Raw genomic sequence first — 17715 nt, 5'->3', positions numbered from 1 at the left:
CCCCTCCTTCCCACCCTTTCTTTGCCTATCTTCTTTATGAATAAATAAATAAAAATACTAAAAACAAAACAAAACAAAAAAAAAAACTCTGCTATTATTCATTGTAACCTGCAAAAGGGAACCATTTGAGGCCTACATGGGGAGAGGAGAATCTGAGTTACTACTGAGGCTCTAGGACCAAGAATAACAATTTGCATAAATTAGCCATGCAAACTTCTCCCTTCGCCCCACCTACCTTCCTGGCACACAGCCCTGGGTCTGCTAAAGAGCTGCTCTGGCAGCCAAGCTGTGGGCCTCAGTCAGATGCTTGCTGTATTGTCAGGGAGACAAGGGAAGGGACAGACTGAACTATTCCCCAGTGTTTAGTACTACCACTGGGCCAGAGCACTGGGTTCTTTGGAAATGATTCACCTTAGAGGAACTGAGGAGGGTGGATAAGGAAAGACACAGCACAAAAGTCTCTGCCTTCCTAAAGCTTAGTTCCTGTAAATGGAGGAAAGGTGACAGTGCTGAGTCACAAACAGGTGTAAGTCAAGGGACTGCAGGTGGTCAGTGCCTTCCATCTAGTTGTCACCGCTCAGCCTGAGTCTTAGTGAAAGCTGAAAGCATCCTGTTCATTTTGAGATAGAGGGCCAGAGTGAGAAGAAATCATGCCCCCAAAAAGTGAGATTGCCTAATCCTCTCTTGCCCTCTTGTCCCACAGATTTTGATACGCCAAACAGTCAGCCTGGTGAGAGTGTCTGGTGAACTTGCTGCTGTACCTGTAGAGAGATGGGATGTGTGTAGATTTCTCTCCCAACTGGCTGTTTACTTCTCAGGCTGTCATTTTATGGGCTAGAAAAAGGTGGTGAGGAAGGAATGCAGAGAACAGGATCCCTGGGTTCCCTGGCCCCCAAACTCCGTGACTATCACTTGTAATTGTTTATGATAAAAAAAATTCTTTTTTAATGTTTTTATTTTTCTCTTTTGCTGCTCTTGTTATTGTCATTGTTATTATTGATGCTGTTATTGTTGTCGTTGTTGTTGGATAGGACAGAGAGAAATGAAGAGAGGAGGGGAAGACAGAGAGAGGGAGAAAGACACCTGCAGACCTGCTTTCACCGCCTGTGAAGCGACTCCCCTGCAGGTGGGGAGCGAGGGGTTCGAACCAGGATCCTGATGCAGGTCCATGCGCTTCGCACCATGTGTGCTTAACCCGCTGTGCCACCACCTGGCTCCCTGTATGTGATTTTTGTGTTTCTTGCTCTATTTCCTCTGCTGTCTCTCTTTGTCAAAAGTGGAAAGGGGAAATGCTGGACATCCTGTATAGATTTCCTCAACTGTCCCAGCCATGTTGTACAGATAGATCACATATTAATACAGAAATTTATTTTTTAAAAAAGAACTTCAGTTTTCAGGTAGGTCATGCTATCCAATACAAGTGACATGATTCATCCCTTAGGTAAGACACAAAGAGAGTTGAGGAAGTAGAGTACTATTATGAAACAGACAGAAAGGCTGATGATTGAAACTGAAGGTAGTCAGCCCTTCCTTACCAATCTCATGACTGCTTTCCTCTGGAGAAGCAATTCCAGGTCAGTTTGTGGCTCATGGAAATACCTGATGGAGTCAAGTTTGGGTCCATGTTGCAACACCTGTTTGGGGTGCTCAGCACTGTCCCCATATTTTTTGGTGGCAGGGACGAGTATCCTGTGGACTCAACGCAGCACAGTTGTGTGGGAGGCATCCATAAGATAAACAATCACAGTTTTCACAGAATCTTAAGAGATATTTGTTTGCTTCTGCTATTTATTTATTTATTTATTTATTTATTTATTTTGCAAACACATGCATCAGTTCTCTAGATTTCACATGAGTGAAACCATCTGGTAGTTGTCTTTCACCTCTTTACTTATCTCACTAAGCATAATCACCTCCAGTCTGGACAACTTTTTGAATAGTTTTGTATCTGAGGACTGACAATAAATTTTTGGAGCCACTAACAAGCTGAATTGCTCCTATAGTGTGTCCCCTGGTACAGATGAATAACGGCATCTTCCACTAGGTGCTTGGGACAAGCCCAATTCATTACTCACTCTCTAGCCAGCTAGCTTTAGTTGTTCTGTATGCTGACTGTCCAAAACCAAGCAACCACTGTAGAATCCCCACTCACTGACCCTTTCACTACCTCTGAGTCCCTAAGCTCAAAGGGAGCTCTATCCAAATGTGGTCTAAGGGTTAGGACTTTGGACTGCGGCTATTTAGTCCTGGAAGAGTGCTTACAGATCAGTCAGCCAGATTATTTCCTTAAGCTAAAAGTCTGTCTTTTGGTGGCTTGGTGGTATATTATAACTACTCCAACTATCAGCATAACAGCACCTAGTAAGTCTAGTATTTCCTCCCAGATAGCCTGTGTGTATGTACTCCAGAGAAGGGATACTCAAAGCCAGTGTATATGTTTACCCCGTTCTCTATTCTGAAGAGAAGTGCCCATGTGATGGACATTAGTTCAGCTTTTTGGGTCCACATTCCTGGTGGGATGTCAGTGGGCCTGTAGCTAGTTAATGTGTCTTCTATGTCACGTAGCACAGGACTCAGATTCTAATCCAACCCCCAATATACTAGGGAAAGCATCAGTGCTGTGGTGTTTTTCCTGTTCTCTCTCCATCTGTGTTTCTATTATCTTAAAAAGTCAACTCGGGAGTCTGGCGGTAGCACAGTGGATGAAGCGCAAGGACCGGCAGAAGGATCCCAGATCGAGCCCCAGCTCCCCACCTGCAGGGGAGTCACTTCACAGGTGGTGAAGCAGGTCTGCAGGTGTCTATCTTTCTCTCTCCCTCTGTCTTCCCCTCCTCTCTCCATTTCTCTCTGTCCTATCTAACAACAATGACATCAATAACAACAATAATTACTACAACAATAAAAAACAAGGGCAACAAAAGGGAAAATAAATAAATATAAACAAAAAATTACACAAAAAAAAGTCAACTCAGGAGGGCTGGTTGGTAGCACAGCAGGTTAAGCACACATGGAGCAAAGCATAAGGACCAGCCTAAGGATCCCGGTTCGAGTCCCCAGCTCCCTACCTGGAGGGGGGCTCGCTTCGCAGGTGGTGAAGTGGGTCTGCAGGTGTCTATCTTTCTCTCCTTCTCTTGTTTTCCCCTCCTCTCTCTGTCCTATACAACAACACAGCTATGGCAACAATGGCAATAACAACCATGGCAAGGGCAACAGCAAGTGCAACAAAATAGGAAAAATAGCCTCCAGGAGCACTGGATTCATAGTGCTGGCAACGAGCCCTAGTGATAACACAATGTGGAAGTGCTGTCAAGATAGGAAAAAACAGAATGAAATAGGCATAAATCTACCAAACATGAGCAGAATATGCATGCTAGAAGGGAAAGAACTGAAGGAAGAAAGCAAAGAACCAAATAAGGATATACCATACATTCATGGAGGTGAAAACTCAACAACACTTTGATGAAGATGTCAACTCTGCCCATGTTGATCTGTAGCTATAAGGGGACCCAAATAAAAATCCCAATAGTGGCATGTCTGTACATGCAATATACGTGTATACACACAGAGAAAGACACACATGTAAATGCATATAGAGAGGGAAAAGAAATGATGAAACAAATGCATTACTAAGAGCAGGGATCTCTCTACAAATAGTCTGTAACTCAAGTTTCAAAATTGGACTGAGGAGATGGGCCCCACTGGTAGCACAACAAACTCTTTTTTATTTATAAAAAGAAAACACTGACAAAACCATAGGATAAGAGGGGTACAACCCCACACAATTCCTACCACCAGAACTCCATATCCCATCCCATCCTCCGACTGCTTTCCAAGCTTTAATCCTCTGGGAGTATGGACCCAGAGTCAATATGGGGTGCAGAAGGCGGAACAACAAACTTTCATGCCTGAGACCCACAATCCTCAGGTTTAACCTCTGGTACCACCATAAACCAGAGCTGAGTAGTGCTCTGCTAAAGGAAGGAAGAAGGGAGGATAAGAAGGAGAGAGGGAGGGAAGGAGGGAAGGGGAATGGACCCGGAGACCAAGGAAGGTTCATGCAGGAGCAGAAGCTCAAGAAGGACCAGGAGGTAGGGACTGTGAAGCAGATAGAGCACCAGGTGGTAATGAAAGCCAGCAAAAGCCTGCCCAAGAAGCTAGCGCTGCTCAACTATGCAGCCCCCTTCCCTCCACCCTGCCCCAGTGAAGGCCCCCAGTGCTTCTCAGAGCCCCGGACTGCACCTCAAACTTCACTCAGGACCCAGAGCCCAGCAGAGGATGGAAAGACACAGTCACCAACTTCTTGTACCCTCCTTGTCACCCCCCAACACACACACACACACACACAAGCAGGCACTGGAAGAGAGAAAGAAAGAGCAGGAAAGGAAGGGAGAAAAGAGAGAAAGACAGAGAGGCAGAAAGGAGGGAAGTTTTTTAAGTGATTTTAAAAAATATATAAAAATTATATATATATATATATATATATATATATATATATACCAGGTCCCATGAGATAGGGCATATGCACGCATGTATCCATAAAATAGGGCAAAATATATACCTTAAAGCAAAAGTACACAACAGTTTGCAGTGAGTCAAACGCAACAAGCAAGTAGAAAGACCTAAAAAGACACCATAAAGTACCTAAGGAAATAGTTTCTACTTAGACCTAGACACCCTCCTCACCTACTTCTCATTATACTTCCTTCAATCACTCCAAGGCTGACTGTGTCAGACAAAGTCAGGACTACAAAAGCTGAATAAAGGCAAGAGACTGGCAGACTTTACTGATTACTCTTTAGTCACTACCAGGCCACCCCATCACCTGGGGCTCTAGTCAGGGCCTAGACCACGAATAGATCCCTCTCTCCACATCACTGGTCATCTCCATCAGGAACAACATAAATGACCCCTTTGTGGGCCCCCATAGGCCCTTGTTCTCAATGTGGATCAACAATGGTAGGGAATGTTCCATTCTCCAAAGGAAGGTTGGACAACATACTCTACCTACTACCCGAAGAAAATGGGTCCTAAACTTAGTGCAACCTGGAACATTCCTACTCGTGACCACAGAATGTGAGCTCGGACCTACAGGGATGCAGAGGTTACATAGGCACCAGATCAAATCGATGGGGTTTACAGTCAACTGTTTATACACCTTTCCCATATTTGGGAGCTACTCTCTTCCCTGATCCAGCTTTCTAGCCCTTTTTCTAGCCATGATATCATCTCCCCAGACAATAACTTGGGTCCACCTGCATGTTAGCTGTCAGACTTAGGCAAAAACTAGTAAAGTCATGGGCCTTCTGGATTATACCTAAAATAGACCTACTAGCTTTTTCCAAAACAAAGACCCCCAAATCTTCATCTGCAATATTCCAGCCTTTAGGTTCATGATTAGTGAACAATTTGTTCTGCTTTGTATTTTAACTCTTTTTCAGCCACCAGGTTCCAGGTGTTACCATGATGCCAGCCTGACTTCCCTGGGCAGACAACCCCATCAATATGTCCTAGAGCCCCACTTCCCCAGAGCCCCGCCCCACTAAGGAAAGAGAGGCAGGCTGGGAGTATGGATCGACCTGCCAACACCCATGTGCAGCGGGGAAGCAATTACAGAAGCCAGACCTTCCACCTTTTGCACCCCATAATCACCCTGGGTCCATACTCCCAGAGGGATAAAGAATAGGAAAGCTGGCGGGGGAAGATAGCATAATGGTTATGCTAACAGACTCTCATGCCTGAGGCTCCTAAGTCCCAAGTTCAATCCCCCGCACCACCATAAGCCAGAGCTGAGCAGTGCTCTGGTGTTTCTCTGTGTGTGTGTCTCTCACTCTCTGTGCATCTCTCTCAAAAATAAAATAAGATATTAAAAAAAAAGAATGGGGGGTCGGGCAGTAGCACAACGGGTTAAGTGCACATGGCGCAAAGCCCAAGGACCCTAAGAGGGTTGCTTCACAAGTGGTGAAGCCGGTCTGTAGGTGTCTTTCTCTCCTCCTCTGCTTTCCCCTCCTCTCTCAATATCTCTCTGTCCTATACAACAATGACAACAATAACAACAATAATAACCACAACAATGATAAACAAGGGCGACAAGGAGAGAAATAAATAGCCTCCAGGAGCAGTGGATCTGTAAGTAATAACCCTGGAGGCAAAAAAAAAAAAAAAAAGAATAGTGGAGTCGGGCGGTAGTGCAGCTGGTTAAGTGCATGTGGCACAAAGTGCAAGGACCAGCATAAGGATCCTGGTTCAAGCCCCTGGCTCCCCACCTGCAGGGGAGTCGCTTCACAAGCAGTGAAGTAGGTCTGCAGGTGTCTTTCTCTCCCCCTCTCTATCTTCCCCTCCTCTCTCCATTTCTCTCTGTCCTATCCCAACAATGACGACAACAATAATAACTACAACAATAAAACAACAAGGGCAACACAAGGGAATAAATAAATAAATAGAAAGAATAGGAAAGCTATCAGGGGAAGGGATGGGCTCTGGTGGTGGGAACTGTGCAGAATTGTACCCCTCTGATCCTACAGTCTTGTCAGTGTTTACATTTTATAAATAAACATTTTATATATATATATGTATAATTTTAAGATTTTTTTTTAAACAGAGCACTGTTCAACTCTGACTTATAGTGGTGTAAGGGATTGAACTTGGGACTTGGGAGCCCCAGACATGAGAGACTCTTTGCATAACCATTATGCTATCTACCCCTGCCCCCAAAATAAAATTTTAAAATAAAAGTTTTAAAATACATTATTGCTTTGCTATCTATTTTTACTTTATGTATTATATATTTTGTGAGAACACTGCATATAATTAAATACTCTGCCTGACTTTTTAAAAAACTGAGTTGGCAGAAGACTAGAAATGGACCTACCCTATTACCCTGCAATTCCTCTTTTGGGGATATATCTTAAGGAATCCAACACACCCATCCAAAAAGATATGTGTACACCTATGTTCATAGCAGCACAATTTGTAATAGCCAAAATCTGGAAGCAATCCAGGTGCCCAACAACAGATGAGTGGCTGAGGAAGTTGTGGTCCACATACCCAATGGAATATTACTCAGCTATTAATAATGGTGATTTAAAAATAATAATGGTGACTTCACCGTTTTCAGCCCATCTTGGATGGCGCTTGAAAAAATCATGTTAAGTGAAACAAGTCAGAAACAGAAGGATGAATATGGGATGATCTCACTCACAGGGAGAAGTTGAAAAACAAGATCAGAAGAGAAAACACAAGTAGAACCTGAACTGGAGTTGGTGTATTGCACCAAAGTTAAAGACTGGGGTGACTGGGAATGTTAGGCATGTACAAACTATTGTACTTACTGTTGAATGTAAAAAATGAATTCCCCAATTAAAAAATAAATAAAACAATTAAAATTAAAAAAATTAAAAGACTGGGGTGAGTGGCAGGGAAAGTACAGGTCCTGGAAAAGGATAACAGAGGACCTAGTGGGGGTTGTATTGTTATGTGAAAAACTGAGAAATGTTATACATGTACAAACTATTGTATTTACTGTTAACTGTAAAACATTAATTCCTAGTGGTCCGGAAGGTGGTGCAGTGATGAAGCTTTGGACTCTTGAGCATGAGGTCCTGAGTCCAATCCCTGGCAGCACATGTGCCGGAGTGATGTCTGGCTCTTTCTCTTTCCTCCTATGTTTCTCATTGGTAAATAAATAAAATATTTTTTAAAAAAACTAATTTCCCAATATAGAAATTTAAAAAGTAAAATATAAAAATAAATTTATACTCTCAAAAAAAAAAAAAAAAAAAACACTGAGTTGGCAGCTGGGATGGTATCTCAGCAAGCAGTGCATAAGCCTTTCATGCCCAAGGCCTGACTTTAGTTCCTGGCACCACAAATGCCAGGGCACTGCTCTGGTTGGTGTCAAGGAAGGAAGGAAGGAAGGAAGGAACAAAGAAAGAAACAAAGAAAGAAAGAAAGAAAGAAGTGGCCCAGGTGGTGATGCACCTGGTTAAGCGCTCACATTACAAGAGGCAAGACCCAGGTTCAAGCCCTTGGTCCCCATCTGCAGGGGGAAAGTTTCATAAGTGGTGAAGCAGGGCTGCAAGTGTTTCTCTTTCTCCCTCTCTGTCTCCCCCTCCCCTCTCGGTTTCTCTCTGTCTCCATCCAATAATAAATAAATAAATAAATAAATAAAATATTTTTAAAAAAACAGAAAGAGAGAGGAAGAGGAAACTGAGGGATCAGGTGGTGGCCCATCTGGCTGAGCGCACATGTTACAATGCACAAGGAATCAGGTTTGAGTCCCCAGTCCCCACCTGCAAATGGAAAAGCTTTGCAAATGGTGAAGCAGGGCTGCAGGTATCTCTCTGTCTCTCTCTCTGCCATCCCTTCCCTCTTAATTTCTGGCTGTCTCTATACAATAAATAAATAAATATAATTTCAAAAATAAATTTTAAAAAAGAGGAAACTTGAGTCATGGTGCATAAAGTTCATAAATGGTTCACAGCTTATTTGACAAGGCAGCTATTGTTGTAGACACGTATGTTTGTTTTTCTCTAAGTTCAGTCCTCACCCTTTTTTTTTCTTTTTTCTTCATATTCTTGCTGCTTTCTGAATCATACAGACTCCTCCCTACACGTCAACCGTGAGACTGATTCCTGGGTCTTCGATAGCAATACCGGGGACAGAGACTGAACCTAAACCAGGAGTCCTCTCTATGTTACATAACAGAAGCCCACAGGCTGATTTCATTTGGCTTCGTCTTAAGTGTTTGAATTTAGTGTCTGCATTTAAAATATATATATAAGATTTTACTTGAGTGGTCCAGGAGGTGGCGCAGTGGATAAAGCGCTGACTCTCAGGCATGAGGTCCTGAGTTCAATCCCTGGCAGCACATGTACCAGAGTGATGTCTGGCTCTTTCTCTCTTCCTATCTTTCTCATGAATAAATAAAATACTTAAAAAAAAAAAAAAAAGGGAGTTGGACGGTAGCGCAGCCAATTAAGTGCACGTGGCACAAAGCTCAAGGACTGGAGAAAGGATCCCGGTTCAAGCCCCCGGTTCCCCACCTACATGGGAGTTGCTTCACAAGCGGTGAATCAGGTCTGCAGGTGTCTCTCTTTCTCTCCCCCTCTCTGTCTTCCCCTCTTCTCTCCATTTCTCTCGATCCTATCCAAGAACAACAATAATAACTACAACAATAAAACAACAAGGACAACAAAAGGGAATAAATAATAAAATAAATAATAAATAAATAAATAATAAAAGTTAACATACCTTCATTAAAAAAAAAATTTAAAAAGACTTTACTTGACAATCTTAACTTTTGGGAGTCGGGTGGGTAGCACAGTGGGAGCAATGCACAAGGACTGAAGTAAGGATCCCAGTTGGAGCCCCCAGCTCCCCACCTGCAGGGGAGTCGCTTCACAGGCGGTGAAGCAGGTCTAGCAGGTCTGTCTTTCTCTCCCCCTCTGTCTTCCCCTCCTCTCCATTTCTCTCTGTCCTATCCAACTATGACATCAAAAACAACAATAATAACTACAACAATAAAACAACAAGGGCAACAAAAAGGAATAGATATTTTTTTTAAAAATTTAACTTTTAAGTTCTTTTTTTATTTTATTTTCTTCAATGAGGTGGGAAGGTTAAATGCAGGTGTATGAGAGCACTGCTTCACTATTTTTTTTACCTGATGCTGGGAACTGAACCAAGACCTAATGCAAGCAAACCACTAATCCACCTCCCCAGTCCCTTGGCTTCTCTTGAAACTTGTGATTTGGCATCAATGGCCCCACACTTTGATGTGGCTGTGCTTGACAATGAGTTTTGACCGATCTCTGTAAATGAGGAATAGGTTCTCGGCCAGCCCGTCTTTATTTACTGGTATGCTGACTCCTTCCTATATGTACTCAGCCTCACCCAGGGCTCTAAAGATCCAGATCTGGAAACACCCTCACTCAAAACAACTGTTCTCAGAGCACTTTTTTTTTTTTTAAAGGTAATGTATTTGAGACAATTAAAACCCTGAACTTGAATCAGGAGAGATAAGTTTTTAGTCAGCTGGGCTATTTTTGACTCGTTTGCTTATCTGTTAAATGAACAGGTGGAAGGCTGGAGAGGCAGCAAAATGGTTATACAAAAGACTTTTGTGCCTGAAGCTTGGCGGGGGGGGTAACAGGTTCAATTCCTGGCACCACTATAAACCAGGGCTGAGCAGTGCTCTGGTTAAAAATAATAATAATAATTAAAATTTAAACTAAAATTCCAAATAAATGATCAGATTGGTAGTTCTCTCAATGGGAGAGAGGGTCATAATAGCAGAGTACAGGTAAAGGCAGGTCTAGCTTGAAACACTCCCCCATGTCCTCCGACTTGAGAATGGCTGACTTACCTACTGAAGATCATCTTCAAATCCAAAGAATAATTAGCCATGAGGTTAACAGCTCAGGGTTGGGAGTTCAGTGACAACGCTCCAATTCACTCGTTGTGTGATTTTAGGACCTAAGTAAGTAGAAAGTAAAACAACTATTATCACTTCAAATTCTGCTTTGGGCAGGGGAGATGGCATCAGAGTTATGCAGAAAGTCTCATGGCTGAGGCTCCAAACTCCCAGATTCAACCCCCTGCATCACCAGAAGCCAGAGTTGAGAAGTGCACTGAGGGGGGGGGGTAAATGTTTCAGTCTGAGATTAAGTTAGATGATACACAGAGCATTTAAGATTCCTTGGCAGTGGCTCAAGCAGTATAGTGAACACATCATGTGTAGAGGTCTGAATTCAATCCCCTAGTGCCTGCCTACGGGGGTGGGGGGGGGGGTCTTCACAAGCAGTGGAGCAGTGTTGCAGATGTCTCTCCCTCTCTTTCCCTCTCTCTATCTCCCTCTTCTTTCTCTTACCCTTTAACAGAAAGAAAGAAGAGACAGAGAGAGGGGCAGGCCAGGCAGTGGCACACCTGATTGAATACACATATCACTATGCACAAAAAGCTGGGTTTGAGTCCCTGCTCCCCACCTGCAGGGGGAACGCTTCATGAGTGGTAAAGCAGCTTTGCAGGTGTCTTTCTCTCCCCCTTTAATTTTTTAAAAATTTTTAAAACATTTTTATCTTTATTTATTTGACGGATAGAGACAGCAAGAAATCACAAGGGGAGAAAATTTGGTAACAGCTTGACAGAGCTTGGGAATAACGACAAAGATTCAAAAATAATTGATGTAGAGGGTCAGGCAGTAGTGTAGTGTGTTAAGTGCACGTGGTGCAAAGCACAAGGACCAGCATAAGGATCCCAGTTAGAGCCAGTGGCTCCCCACCTGCAGGGGGGGTCACTTCACAAGCAGTGAAGCAGGTCTGCAGGTGTCTTTCTCTCCCCCTCTCTGTCTTCCCCTCCTCTCTCCATTTCTCTCTGTTCTATCTAACAACAATGACAGCAATAATAATAATAACAATAACCACAACAAGGGCAACAAAAGGGAAAAAAACAGCCTCCAGGAGCAGTGGATTGGTAGTGCAGGCATCAAGCCCTAGAAATAACCCTGGAGGCAAAAAAAAAAAAAAGTTGATGTAAGGAACGCAGATTTGGCAGGTGGGGGAGAGGTTCTGTACTCACCCAGTGAAATGCACACATATGAAAAGACCCAGGTTCAATTCCTGGGTCTTCAGCAGCAGAAAGGAGGGTTCATGAGTGGTGGAGCAGCACTACTATCTCTATTTCTCTCTCTCTCTCTCTCTCACTGCTATCAGAAAAAAGGAAGAGGGAGTCAGGCAGTAGCACAACGGGTTAAGCGCACATGGCACAAAGAGCAAGGACCTGAGTAAAGATCCCGGTTCCCACCTGCAGGGGAGTCACTTCACAGGCAGTGAAGCAGGTCTGCAGGTGTCTATCTTTCTCTCTCCCTCTCTGTCTTCCCTTCTTTTCTCCATTTCTACCTGTTCTTTCTAACAACGATGACATCAATAAGAACAACAATAATAACTACAACAACAAGGGCAACAAAAAGGAAAATAACCTCTCCTCTCCTCTCCCGGATCAACTAGGAATACCAAAGGAGACCACCCGGACCGAAACAAGACAGGACTAGAATGACCACAGGAACCCAGTAAATCACCGGTGAGTACAAACACATGTGGCTGGTGACAGAGAGGAGAGAGGGGCCTAAGGAGAGATTAAGTGACTGCTAACAGTTCAGCAGTTTATCAGTTGAGACACCACCTCCAGTCTGCTCCACCAACAAGGGGACAGCTGAAGGGAGGAGAGGACTCCCCAGAGACTCACCAAGTGCAACTCTGAGTCTCCATTGCTACTACCCTCAGAATCTGGAGCAGCGACAGGGAGGGACACCAGGGGACAGAGCTCTAACCGGGAAACTCAGGAGAAGACCTATACCTCGGTGGCATAGCTAAGGGGCTGTGAAAGTCTCTTTGCATAACCACTGGATTATCTCTGCCACACCCTGCTTTATCTCTTGGTCAGGAGTCAGTGATTAAGCGAAGAAGCCTATTGATAGTTTAAAAGGCCTCAGGCTCCCATAGCCTACAGGGAAGAAAAAAAAGAGGCTTTTACACCACTGAGCTCCAACTCAGGGATTGAAAAAACTGTTAACTTCCACCACAGTAAACCCTTTAATTAAATTACTTAGACACAAGTCAATCCAGGCAATAGTGATCAATAATTTGAAAAGTACTGATAAAGGGAACTCATAACCTAATATATAAAATGGTTAAAACAACAAGAAAAAATATTGGAGACTCGAACCAGGACAAGAGTCCAGTGAAAAGTCCTCCAGAGGGTGAAGCACAAAACAACGAGTTCAACATCCAAACATTAGTTAGCTAAGGAAATAATAACGGGAGTGAGTAAAGAAATTGAAAAAATTGTAATCAGAAATACAGGAACAACAAATGAGAATATATAAGAAAATTCTAATAATCTCATGGTTATTAGAGAGCTGAAAGCTGAAATCACTGAGCTAAGAAGGCAACTAGCTGAACAAGCTAAAACAGTATTAGACCAGGGCAACAAAATAGATGAACTCCAGAAAGCAGTAGAGGGCAGAGAGAATAGAATCTATGAGGCTGAAGACAGAATTAGCAAGATTGAGGATGAATTAGAGACAACTAAAAAAGAAGTAAGAGATCTCAAAAAGAGATTAAGAGATGCTGGAAACAACAACAGAGTCCTATGGGATGACTTCAAAAGAAACAATATACGCATTATTGGCTTACCAGAGGAAGAAAGAGAAGGAGAGGAAGAAACCATTCTCCAGGTTATAATAGCTGAAAATTTCTCTAGTCTAGACAACACCAAAGACATAAAGATTCAAGAAGCCCAGAGGGTCCCAAACAAAATTAACCCAGACCTAAAGACACCAAGATATGTCATACGTAGAATGGAAAGGAATAAGGATAAAGAAAGGATCCTCAAGGCTGCAAGAGAAAAACAAAGAGTCACCTACAAAGAAAAACCCATAAGATTAGCAGCAGACTTCTCCATACAAACACTACAGGCCAGAAGAGAATGGCAAGATATCTATCGAGTGCTCAATGAGAAAGGCTTTCAGCCAAGAATACTATATCCTGCTAGACTGTCATTCAGACTAGATGGAAGCATCAAAACCTTCTCAGACAAGCAACAGTTGAAGGAAGCAACCATCACCAAGCCTGCCCTGAAAGAAGTTCTGAAAGGTCTCCTATAAACAACCAGACCACCACAAATAGGACATATATCAAAACACTCTAAAACTCTACAAGAATGGCGTTAAAATATCTTCAATCTTTGATATCAATAAATGTCAATGGCCTGAATTCACCTATTAAAAGACACAGAGTAGGAAGATAGATCAGAAAACACAACCCAACAATATGTTGTCTACAGGAAACTCACCTAACTCAACAAGACAAACACAGACTTAAAGTGAAAGGATGGAAAACTATCATACAAGCCAATGGCACACAAAAAAGGGCAGGAACAGCTATTCTCATATCTGACATGATAGACTTGAAAATAGATAAGATTAAAAAAGATAGGAATGGACACTACTTAATGCTCAGAGGATCAGTCAATCAAGAGGACTTAACAATTATTAATATCTATGCACCCAATGAGAAGCCATCTAAATACATCAAACTTCTACTGAAAGAGCTACAGCAATATATTAACAGTAACACAATCATAGTAGGGGACTTCAAAACCCCACTATCTCAACTTGACAGATCATCCAGGAAGAAAATCAGTAAAGACATAAGGGAGCTAAATGAAGAGATAGATAAACTAGAACTATTGGACATTTTTAGAGTCATTCATCCCAAGAAACTGGAATACACATTTTACTCAAATCCACATGGATCATTCTCAAGGATAGACCATATGTTAGGCCACAAAGACAGCATCAGCCAGTTCAAGAGCACTGAAATCATCCCAAGCATCTTCTCAGACCACAGTGGAATGAAACTAACACTTAACAATCAACAAAAGATTAGTAACAGTCACAAAATGTGGAAGCTCAACAGTACACTTCTTAACAACTTCTGGGTCAAAGAGGAAATCAAGGAAGAAATCAAAATGTTTCGAGAGTTCAATGAAAATGAAGACACAAACTATCAAAATATTTGGGACACAGCTAAAGGAGTCCTAAGAGGGAAGTTCATAGCTATACAAGCACACATTAGGAAACAAGAAAAGGCACAAATAAACAGCCTGATTGCACATCTTAAAGACCTAGAAGAAGAACAACAAAGGAATCCTAAAGCAACCAGAAGGACAGAAATCACTAAAGTTAGGGCAGAAATAAATAACATTGAGAATAGGAAAACCATACAAAAGATCAATGAAAGTAAATGTTGGTTCTTCGAAAAAGTAAACAAAATCGACAAGCCTTTAGTCAGACTCACAAAACAAAAAAGGGAGAAGACCCAAATAAATCGGATAGTAAATGAAAGAGGAGATATCACAACAGACATTGCAGAAATTCAACATATCATGCGAGGCTTCTATGAACAACTATATGCCACCAAGCTAGAGAACCTGGAAGAAATGAATGATTTCCTAGATACCTACCAACTTCCAAAACTAAGTAAAGAGGAAGTGGATAACATGAACAGGCCCATCACAGCTAATGAAATTTAAACATTATCAAAAATCTTCCCAAAAATAAAAGTCCTGGACCAGATGGTTTTACAAATGAATTCTACAAAACTTTCAAAGAAGAACTAATACCTCTACTTTTAAAAGTCTTCCAGAAGATTGAAAACACTGGAATACTCCCTGCCAGCTTCTATGAAGCCAACATCACCCTGATACCAAAAGCAGACAGGGACACAACCAAAAAAGAAAACTACAGACCAATATCTCTGATGAACATAGATGCGAAAATATTGAACAAAATTCTAGCCAACCGGATACAGCAGTATATCAAAAAGATTGTTCATCATGACCAAGTGGGGTTTATCCCAGGCAAATCAATCAATGTGATCCACCACATCAACAAAAGCAAGACCAAAAACCACATGGTCATATCAATAGATGCAGAGAAAGCCTTTGACAAAATACAACATCCCTTTATGATCAAAACACTACAAAAAATGGGAATAGATGGAAAATTCCTGAAGATAGTGGAGTCTATATATAGCAAACCTACAGCCAACATCATACTCAATGGTGAAAAACTGGAAGCATTTCCCCTCAGATCAGGTACTTGACAGGGCTGCCCACTATCACCATTACTATTCAACATAGTGTTGGAAGTTCTTGCCATAGCAATCAGGCAGGAGCAAGGAATTAAAGGGATACAGATTGGAAGAGAAGAAGTTAAACTCTCCTTATTTGCAGATGACATGATAGTATACATGGAAAAACCTAAGGAATCCAGCAAGAAGCTTTTGGAAATCATCAGGCAATACAGTAATGTGTCAGGCTATAAAATTAACATTCAAAAGTCAGTGGCATTCCTCTATGCAAACACTAAGTTAGAAGAAATTGAAATCCAGAAATCAGTTCCTTTTTCTTTTTTTTTCTTTTTTTTAATTTTTTTAAATTTTTTTTATTTTTATTTTTTTTTATTTAAGAAAGGATTAATTAACAAAACCATAGGGTAGTAGGGGTACAACTCCACACAATTCCCACCGCCCAATCTCCATATCCCTCCCCCTCCCCCAATAGCTTTCCCATTCTCTGTCCCTCTGGGAGCATGGACCCAGGGTCATTGTGGGTTGCAGAAGGTTGCTCAACAATTTGTTTGGCTTTGTATGTTAACTCTCTTTTCACTCACCAGGTTCCAGGTGTCATCAGGATGCCGGCCAGACTTCCCTGGATTGAAGACCCCACCAATATGTCCTGGAGCTCAGCTTCCCCAGAGAAATCAGTTCCTTTTTCTATAGCAACAAAAACAATAAAATATCTAGGAGTAAACCTAACCAAAGAAGTGAAAGACTTGTATACTGAAAATTATGAGTCACTACTCAAAGATATTGAAAAAGACACAAAGAAGTGGAAAGATATTCCACGTTCATGGGTTGGAAGAATTAACATCATCAAAATGAATATATTACCCAGAGCCATCTACAAATTTAATGCTATCCCCATCAAGATCCCAAGCACATTTTTTAGGAGAATAGAAAAAATGCTACAAATGTTTATCTGGAACCAGAAAAGACCTAGAATTGCCAAAACAATCTTGAGAAAAAAGAACAGAACCGGAGGCATCACACTCCCATATCTCAAACTGTATTATAGGGCCATTGTCATCAAAACTGCTTGGTACTGGAACATGAACAGACACACTGACCAGTGGAATAGAATTGAGAGCCCAGAAATGAGGCCCCACACCTATGGACATCTAATCTTTGACAAAGGGGCCCAGACTATTACATGGGGAAAGCAGAGTCTCTTCAACAAATGGTGTTGGAAACAATGGGTTGAAACATGCAGAAGAATGAAACTGAATCACTGTATTTCACCAAATACAAAAGTAAATTCCAAGTGGATCAAGGACTTGGATGTTAGACCAGAAACTATCAGATACGTAGAGGAAAATATCGGCAGAACTTTTTTCCGCATCAATTTTAAAGACATTTTCAATGAAACGAATCCAATTACAAGGAAGACTAAGGCAAGTATAAACCTATGGGACTACATCAAATTAAAAAGCTTCTTCACAGCAAAAGAAACCACTACCCTAGGGAGTCGGGCTGTAGCGCAGCGGGTTAAGCGCAGGTGGCGCAAAGCACAAGGACCGGCATAAGGATCTCGGTTCGAACCCCGGCTCCCCACCTGCAGGGGAGTCGCTTCACAGGCGGTGAAGCAGGTCTGCAGGTGTCTATCTTTCTCTCCTCCTCTCTGTCTTCCCCTCCTCTCTCCATTTCTCTCTGTCCTATCCAACAACGACGACAACAACAATAATAACTACAACAATAAAACAAGGGCAACAAAAGGGAATAAAAAAAAAAAAAGAAAAGAAAAGAAACCACTACCCAAACCAAGAGACCCCTCACAGAATGGGAGAAGATCTTTACATGCCATACATCAGATAAGAGTTTAATAACCAACATATATAAAGAGCTTGCCAGACTCAACAACAAGACAACAAATAACCCCATCCAAAAATGGGGGGAGGACTTGGACAGAATATTCACCACCGAAGAGATCCAAAAGGCCGAGAAACACATGAAAAAATGCTCCAAGTCTCTGATTGTCAGAGAAATGCAAATCAAGACAACAATGAGATATCACTTCACTCTTGTGAGAATGTCATAC

The 17715-nt window shown here is 42.0% G+C and overlaps 1 protein-coding gene across 1 annotated transcript in view; it reads right to left on the bottom strand.

Moving 5' to 3' along the window:
• FCGBP (Fc gamma binding protein) overlaps positions 1-17715 on the bottom strand; it is an 86532-nt gene that overhangs the window by 65802 nt on the left and 3015 nt on the right. Inside the window, exon 2 of the mRNA XM_060185930.1 lies at positions 10364-10473. The gene's annotated coding sequence lies outside the window, so the exon portion shown is untranslated. The remainder of the gene's footprint in view (positions 1-10363; positions 10474-17715) is intronic.

The sequence above is a fragment of the Erinaceus europaeus genome, chromosome 2 (genome assembly GCF_950295315.1).
Source record: "Erinaceus europaeus chromosome 2, mEriEur2.1, whole genome shotgun sequence".
NCBI classification, from domain to species: domain Eukaryota; kingdom Metazoa; phylum Chordata; class Mammalia; order Eulipotyphla; family Erinaceidae; genus Erinaceus; species Erinaceus europaeus.
The sequence above is the reverse complement of the archived record's forward strand: the minus strand, read 5'-3'. Positions and strand labels throughout refer to the sequence as shown.